General features: G+C 33.2%; 1 pseudogene; it reads left to right on the top strand.

Moving 5' to 3' along the window:
- The first annotated feature begins 7,051 nt into the window (after positions 1-7,051).
- On the top strand, positions 7,052-9,490 carry LOC145075604 (heat shock cognate 70 kDa protein-like; annotated as a pseudogene).
- Positions 9,491-9,694: the final 204 nt, after the last annotated feature.

The following is a 9,694-nucleotide window of genomic DNA, read 5'->3' as shown; positions in this document are numbered from 1 at the left end:
ATCTTGACACGCCATGTTGAAGCTTCCAAATCACCAAGTCCCAAAGGAAATTGTAACACCCCAAATTTTTTTGTCAAAACTTTTTCATGCAATGGTTTCAAAAACATTCGGGTCTTAACCGACATTTAACAAAAATCGGTCCCACAAAAACATTTACAAATTTAAAACATTGGGTGCTACCATTAAGCATCAATACAACCATAGCAAGCCAATAAGAATTACATCAATATAATTAGCATTGAACTTAACAAGTCCCACTCCATACTCTATCACTTGACTTCTAACTTCCATCTATCATCATCTCTCCTTAAAGGTAACCTGAGATACATGGCATTAAAAATAGATACGTATGACAATAATGTCTTGTGAGTTACGTGGGTTTGTGACCCAAAACATTTATCATATTTTTACCAAAAACATTTCATCTTTGTAAAACATAATTTTTTCCCTTAAGTACATTGAACCATAATTTATCTCATTGGAAGTACTTCATCCAACTATGGAATCCTCAATTCCATTCCATGTTCCCAAACTACCCTTGGGTCAAAACAATCATTAGAACCATTTATAGCTCAAGAGATCCTTCATGTTTATGTTCTAATTCCATCTCTAAAGTGTCAATTCATATAATGAATGTCATTCACTTCTTAGATGTGATTCATTATGTAGTTATCAATACATTCCCCAAAATGCCCTTATGGCCAATAATCCAATATATCAATCTAGGAATCTAGTAATCACATTATGTTTTGATTTCATATCATTCCAAGAGTATCCATTCATAATTATGAACTTCCTTTACCCATCAATCTCTCAACTACAAAGGACTCCATTAGTTTCATCATATTGTCCCCAAAACCATTTCAACCCTAACTTATACATGATTCTACCATCATCAATGTGTTTGAGCATTCTAATTGGATTCAATGTCATCAAACAACATCTAGGTCATAGAATACAATCAAATTTCATCATCAATTGCAAAATACCCAATTTGGGTTTCTAGGGTTCATGAGGGTTTTCACCCAAATCATCAAATCCATCAACGGGGTGATTGTATTGAGATTGGGGTCATCAAAACAACTCAAGGGAGGTTCAAAAACCAAGCCCTAATCAAAGAATAATACTAATTTCGACATTGGGGTTTAGACCCACTTCACAAATTCGAATTCAAAGCTAAAGAATGAGAACATTTTTACCTTTCAAGCCTTGATTCCTTCTTTCCTTTGTTTGATTGTTTCATTCTTCACTTTGATCGAACCCTTTATGAAAAGGAGAAGAAAATTGTCATTTGAAGCTCTTTAGCATGCCCAATACGTAACTGGAAGAGAAAGAAGGGAGTGTTCATCTTATTTCCCACTTTTCACAATTAGCCCCTCAAGTTTACTTGTTTTGGCCAAAACCCACCAAACTTCATTATTTATGATTTTAAATTAAGTTTTAGCATATTAAGCACTTCCCCATCCATTATATAACTTTTGTAGTCCTTTCCAATAACTAAGTTAACCCTTTTGGTCAACTTACTTTTCTAATTTGACACTTTTGCCCCTTTAACTTCTAAAGTGTTATTATCTTCCCTTCTAAACTTCCAAACTTCATATCAACTAACAATACGATTATCCCTTGATGATTTAACTATATAAATCATTTTTTATTTATTTACTTTATTAAATTAAGAACCCACTCTTAAATTTTAGGATGTTACATAAATATAAACAATTTGTAGAAATAAGCTCATACCGGAACCAAGCGTTACACGCGTACTAGCCAAAAGGACCAAACTGTCAACTTTTTAAAATAGAGATTAAATGTGAAACTTACCAACTTCAAGAATTACAATTCTCCCCCACTTGAATCATACTTCTTCCTTGAAGTCCACTGCTCCAAATAACTCCGAATAATGCTCCCTCATCTCATCTTCCGGCTCCCAAGTCCATTCTGAACCCTTGTGATGCTGTTATTGGACTTTCACCATCTCAACAACCTTGTTTCTCAAGGCTTTCGTCTTCCGGTCAAGAATTGCCACCGATCTCTCAATATAATTTAGGCAGTCGTCCACTTGAATATTCTCCAACGGTACCACTGCAGAATCATCCACTAAGCACTTCTGTAGCTGAGAGACATGGAATGTGCTATGGATCTGACTGAGCTCATCTGGAAGATCCAAGTGATAAATTTGGAATTCCACTACATTTTAGATAATGATAAGAACTTGGAATTATGAAATAAGCATCATTGGAGTAATTTCCATTCGATCTGGTCAGAAAGGAAGGACCATCAAGAGGTATAGTATGCATGTTTATAACATGGCGTGACAGATGTTATTTAATTCAAGTGGTTAGTAGATTACTCGAAACAGTATACAATGAATAAATTCATAATTTTTATGGTGATGAAATAATAGAGATTTATTTATATTTAATGGGTATACTACAATCGTTAATTATTTTTTTTATTGTGTTTCACTTTTCATGTTTTACTTCCCTGAGTACTTTAAATATTATTCAAAATTCCATAGTCGTTCATACTTTTGGAAGTAGTAAATTAAGACTATCATAAATCGATGTGTAGATATACGAATTGGACATTGCATATGAATTGTTGCAATTTTCATGAGTACTTTGAAAATAGGGAGTTTAAGTATTGGATAAACCCACACTTAGATATTAGTTCATGGATTTAATCACGAGTAATTCTAAGATGATAATATCTTCTATTCTTCAAACGAAGATACATAAATTGTAATTTATAAGTCAGTTGTGCATTGGTATTGCGAAAATGCATGAGTAACATGATATAAAATGTAGTGTCATGTATGATTTGGTGAGTAAAGGTTACAGTTATATAGTAAAAAATTATTCATTCCTTTTTCCTTAATAGGAAAAGCGATATGTGTAGGATCTTCGGTGATTTGAGTTGATCTATATGAACTAGGCCTAGTCCGCATTGAATTGATGTGTTCAATTGTGTAGTTTAAATTCTATCACAAATCGGGAAATAAGGAAAAAGAATAAATGAACATGAGTTTGATAATTTAATCCATGACTCTGTTAATACGATATCTTGTAGAACGAAGGAATAACTGATCACTTATCTTAGGGCCAACATTTGATTTGAGTCGGAGTTCGACAGTGGCTTTGGAAATCATACTTTTCTATTTATTTCAAGCTTATACTTGCAATTATAGTTATAGACTTATCCAAGTGGGAAACTGTTGGCTTAAGGCGTCTAAGCTCATAACTAAATTGACATATTCTTGTAATTAGAGGCAAAGTCTTTTTTGGGTTACCCTCATAACTAGAACTTGATTAGAATGACATTTGTAAAGAGAAGATAAATTTATTAGTTTATTATATGATTAATAAATTCTATGATTTTTTTTAATATATTACGTGATTAATATATTAATTGGAAATGGAAAGTTGATTTGTTGATTTGTTATGTGATTAATAAATTAATTTGAGATTAATAGTTAACTAACTGATCTGTTAATTTATATATGATTGATAAACAAATGTGAAATCAATTAGAATTGATTAATTATTAATAAGAACTAATCTGGAATTAATTCTAGATTAATTGGAATCAATTAAAGGTTTAAGGGTTGAATTGTAATTGTTCATAATTGAGAAAGGAAGGAAAATTATAGAAACTATATAGAGGAGGGTGATTTTTGCAAGGATTCTAGGGGTTGTATAAGCCTCCTGATTACATATAAGGAAAGAGTTTGAATTATGATTAAATCTATTATTTAATCAATTCAAATCTGGCTTTTTTCTACAACTCATCTACACTATAAATAGGACCACAAGACATGGAATTTTTGTTCATGCTATTCCCATAAGGCTTGGGAATGAAATTTACTTCTCCTCCCCTCTTTTCAATTTTCTTTTAATTATAGGGTTTGGGAGTGAGCTATTAGATGCATCATCCTTTTAGTGCTAACTTTCCAAGCTCTTCAAAGGAAGGATTAAAGTGATTTGCTTACTACAACAAATCAAAGGTATATAACCCTAATTCTTGTCTTTTGACTATATTAGGGTTTCAATTAGGGTTCATATTAGTTTTGTTGTTCATAGTATGTTACATTCAAAGTGTATGACATAGATCCCTTAGGTTGTATGGTCCCTTAAGTGTTAAGTGAAATTCTGCAAGCACATAGTTTTTTTAACCTATAAAACCCATCAGTAATAGCTTGCTCTATTTTGGATATTATTTTATTTGGTTTGGTATGTTATTTGTTTCATGGTTTCTAACCTCCTCGTTGACTGCTTCCTCAATAATTAACTTTTTAGATGTTTTGGTATACATAAATAAGTAACTTAATTTTTAGACCTGTGCTCGGTGTACACCCTTATGACCTTGTTGTCTCCCATATATTTTTTAAGATTGAGGGCATCATCATCATCCCTAAAGCCCTTAGTCTAAAGTTCATTATTTTACATTGTATTTTAAAATGGAAGTATATAATGTAGGGACTTTGTAACCTAGTTCAAATATTATTAAGTACATCTCATGCACAAACAACCTATCAATATCAATGAAATCGGTGAACTGAAACTCGCCGTCAAGATATTTAATGTTTGGAAACTTAGTGAACCTCCAAACATGATGAAATTCTATGGAAAACATAATAAAACCTTCAACATAAAACAAAAAAACCATTAAATATAAGTTAGTACCTTTGATATTTATAGTCGATTAAAAGGGTTTTCAAGTACTTTATGGATATATATGAACTTACCATATTTGTTTGTGAGGTTGTAGTTTTAACCTAATGGACGAATCTTCCACACCATTTTCATTGAACTATGATCTTACTTTGTTTTAGGGTTTTCTGGGGTGAATGAATGTGATTGAAGAAGGAAAGGAAAACATATGGACTATGATTAGAAACATAGGTACTACTAAAACATTATGTGGGTAAGGGGTGATGAGACTTCGTTACACTTGAAATGATTGAAATACCCTCACATGAAAGGCATGTAAAGAGGTTAACAGACCTTATCTAACGGGTGTTAAGTGGCTGGACCAAAACCACAATGAAAGTCGTCAATAGGGACATAATCTACAAGTTGGATTGTTTGTAGACCTAATCAAAGAAAAATTGCAAACCACATGGACCAATTTTACAATTTTGTATAATAGTAATAATATATATTTTAATAATAGCAATATAATAATAATTATAATTATGAAAGACAAACTATTTCCAACTGAATTACGTTTTAAAAAAATCAATAAGTATTTTGTTCGATATTTCCAATAGTTATATTTTGTCGCTTGTTTGGTGTGTCGCTAAGGCGGTAACACTCTTAGCACATTCTTACATAGACTTTTTTAGTTTTTTCTTTTTAAAACCACATAAGCTTATCATGTCTAGCGAAAAAAGTTGGGCAATGGTAGTATGTCAATTTAATAAGTTTGATTTTGGGGAAAAAATTAAAAAATAAATAAATAAACACACATCAACCAATCACAACACCCCTTTTCTCTCTCTCTCTCTCTCTCTCTCTCTCTCTCTCTCTCTCTCTCTCTCTCTCTAACCATGGTGTGGTTTGCTTGGCAAGCCCCTTGGCGCAAGCCAGGGTGGCTGTTTGGTGCTTGCTAGCGAGGGTGGCAACCCTCACTCCTTGCAGCCTAAGCTGGTTTTTTTGGTATGTTTGGTTGGTATTCATCATTTTCTTTTGAAAAGATTATTTTCATTGGAAATTCTGTAAAAAATCCAACTTCATTATTAGTGCAAGAAATCATTAAAACCCTCTAGACAAAAAAAAAGTCACTAAACATATCACCAGAATAATGTACAATTTAGAATGAAATAAGACTTAAGTTTCTTACTCAAATCAAGGTGAATTTTGTTTGACTTTTACATAAAACTCAACATTTTTTATTGAAGGTGTATTTAAGAACTTCGATTTCTTTTGTTGATGGAGCATCAGTCTCCTAATGAACATCCTGGCATGTGCTTCTCTTTCGTCTCTCATCATTTTAATTAGTATTCTTCTTCACCAAGATCATACCATAACGATTCATGCATTGAATAATTTTATGTTGTGTGTGACTATTTGTACTTTTAATTTTCAAAACAATTGGATTTAAAAGCTTAAGTGCTTTATAATCAAGGTGCTATTTGGGTAATTTATCATTATTGAGTTTTAATTCTTAAAGGGATAAAATATATTTTGGGATAATCTCAGTCTCTAGTCTCCTGCTGAACATCCTTGGCTGTTCTTCTGTTTCCTCTCTCATCATTTTAATTAGTATTCTTGTTCACCTTGATCATACAATAACGATTCATGCATTGAATAATTTTATGTTGTGTGTGGCTGTTTGTACTCTATATTTTCAAAACAATTGGAACTAAAAGCTTAAGGCTATGTTTGACGTAGTAGCCGAAAATTTAGCTAATAGCTGAAAATCTAGATGTTAAATAAAAAGCTAGTTGATAAATGAAAAACTAGTTGATAAAAATTGTTGTTTGGTAAAACTAGATGAAAAACTAGCTGAAAAATATAAAATGACTAAAATAGGACATTTAAAAGAATGCATTTCTATAATTAATTAAGAGGTATATATGAAAAAATTTAAAAAAACTCATAAAAAGCTTGTATAAATAGCTTTTTAAAAAGCTACCTTATAAGCTACTTATTGGTTTGTCAAACATGACAACTTTAAAAAAGCTCAAAAAATAAACTCGCTTATAAGTTAACTGTAGCACGCCAAGCACAGCACAGTCTAAGTGCTTAAGTGCTTTATAATCAAGGGGCTATTTGGGTAATTTATCATTATTGAGTTTTAATCCTTGTAGGGATAAAATACATTTTGGGATAATATAAGTCTATTTTAGTTACAGATATAGTTTAACATGTGTATCTCTTAAACACAGTATAGTACAGTTTTATAAAATATCAATTGCCTTTAATATATATAAGTTAGTTAGATAACCCATGCAATTATCACATATAAGTTACGTGAAAAGTGAAATCACACAATTACTTTATTTTGAATTTTGATTATAATGGACGACAGAGAAAACAACACACCGGCGATCGGAATAGACCTCGGAACAACCTACTCATGTGTCGCCGTTTGGAAGCATGAACGCGTTGAAATCATTCCCAATGATCAAGGCAACAGAATCACACCGTCTTGTGTTGCTTTCTGTGATTCGGAACGCCTCATCGGCGATGGCGCCAATTACCAAGCGGCCTTGAACCCGGCTAACACTATATTTGGTAAACATTTTTTTAATTGTTATTGAATGCATGCATGTGGTTATTCTTATTATGATTAAGCATAAGCAACTTCCATATCCAGCAGAACCGCAGAAGCAACAGTAAGAAACTGGACACTGGATTTCAAAAGCAGTGTTAGATCTTCAGAAAATTGATCCTGAATAAAACTTACGCAAAGTGAACTAGATTCAAATCTACCGAATTATTGGATCCTAATGGTTATGCACTAATGTTTAAAGCAATGTTACACCGATCTCTCCATTTTGGGGTTTTAAGGTTGTAAGATTTTTTGGTATCAGTGTGCTTGAGTCTGATGAAAAACTAACTAAACATCAAACTTAATACACCATGACTGCTTTTCTTTGAGAATGGTGGCAAGTCTCGATTACGTTATTTTGCTATAATCAAAATTAAGGTTTAGCTTATATTCCGTTGGAAACTTGGATACCTAGCTACTTAATCTTTAATTTGTTTGTATATATATTCTGCTGCATATTACTTATATGTCATTTAAATATCAAGTAAGAAATATACTTCTATAGCTACTTTAATTAAAGAATCAAAATCTTTATTGGTATAGTTGATTTTCAGAATTTCACATATATTGGCTTAATTAACTAAATGTAGATGTACAGATGCAAAGAGATTGATTGGAAGACAATTCAGTGATTCCAAAGTGCAGGAAGACATGAAGTTGTGGCATTTTAAGGTCATAGAAGGGCCTTCCGACACACCAAAGATTGTTGTCACCTACAAAGGTGAAGAGAAGGAATTTTTGGCTGAAGAAATTTCATCGATGATTCTTGGGAAGATGAAAGAAACTGCTGAGTCATACCTTGGAAAAGTTGTAAAAGATGCTGTGATAACAGTCCCAGCTTACTTTAATGATTCACAACGCCAAGCAACAAAAGATGCTGGAGCCATTGCAGGACTTAATGTCATCCGCATCATCAACGAGCCTACAGCAGCAGCAATTGCTTATGGTGTAAAAAATAAGTCTGATATTACTGGGAAGATCAATGTGCTTGTCTTTGATTTGGGTGGTGGCACTTTTGATGTCTCTGTGTTGACCATTGCAGAAGAGGGTACGATTGAGGTGATATCCATTGCAGGTGACACTCATTTGGGAGGTGAGGATTTTGATAACTGCATGGTGGATCATTGTGTTAGGGAATTTACAAGGAGATGGAATAAGGATATGACAGGGAACTATCGAGCATTGAGGAGATTGAGATGTGCCTGTGAGAAAGCAAAAACGATTCTCTCATGCATTACTCAGACTTCAATAGATTTAGATTGGTTGCATGAGGGTATTGATTTCTCTATGCAGTTCACTCGAGCTAAATTTGAAGAGCTGAACATGGATTCCTTCAATAAGTGCATTCAAGTTAACTGTGGAGGCCTGTTTAAGCGATGCAAAGATGGAGAAATCTGATGTAAACAATGTGATTCTTGTTGGTGGGTCAACTAGAATACCAAAGGTACAATGTATGTTGCAGGAATTTTTTGGAAGGAAGAAGCTATGCAAGAGCTTGAACCCTGATGAGGCAGTTGCATATGGTGCAGCCGTTATGGCTGCAAAGTTAAGTGGTAACAATCATAAGAGTTGTCTAGATTTGATGTTATTGGATGTCGCTCCTTTGTCCCTTGGTGTACAAGTAAAAGGAGAAGTATTTAATGTTGTGATCCCACGGAACACTTTAATACCTACGAAAAAATCCAAAAAATTTTCTACTACTAAGGATGATCAATCCAGCGCCCATATCAAGGTATATCAAGATGAAAGAGCAAGATCTACAGATAACCATTTGTTGGGGAAGTTCAAAATTTCAGGAATACCACCATCTCCAAAAGGAGATGCAAAACCTGAGTTGTCCTTCGAAATAGATGTCAATGGCATCCTAACAGTCAATGACAAGATATCGAAAGAGAAACTCACAATTACCAAAGAAAATGGAAGACTCTCAACTGAACAAATTGAGAGGTTGATAGAAGATGCTAAGAAGTATAAACAGGAGGACAAAGAATATGAAAAGAAAGTCGATGCATTGAATGCATTGATGGATTACATATACAAGATGGATGATAAGATAAAAAGTATGAGGAGAGGGAGAGGTAGGAGGAGGTTGAGGAAAATGGAGGATGCCATTGTTGACACGACCAAATGGATCGAGCAAAACAAAGCTGCATCTGTTGATGAGGTTCAGCGCATGAAGGAACATCTGGAGTCTATATACATGGATGAGTTTTAGTCAAGAATTTATGGTAATTAAACTCATGTATTTGTCAGATCAGTTGTGAACCAAAACATGAAGTATGGAATGCTATTAATTCAACTACTCACGCAAGGTACTTGATTTTGTTAATTTTGTTTTTAGAAAATGTTGAGTACCATCTATATGTGTTGATTGTTTAATTTATCATATTTTACACAACACACTTCACACTTGGTTCTA

This window comes from Lactuca serriola, chromosome 9 (genome assembly GCF_051521515.1).
Source record: "Lactuca serriola cultivar US96UC23 chromosome 9, Lser_US96UC23_V15, whole genome shotgun sequence".
NCBI classification, from domain to species: domain Eukaryota; kingdom Viridiplantae; phylum Streptophyta; class Magnoliopsida; order Asterales; family Asteraceae; genus Lactuca; species Lactuca serriola.
The sequence above is the reverse complement of the archived record's forward strand: the minus strand, read 5'-3'. Positions and strand labels throughout refer to the sequence as shown.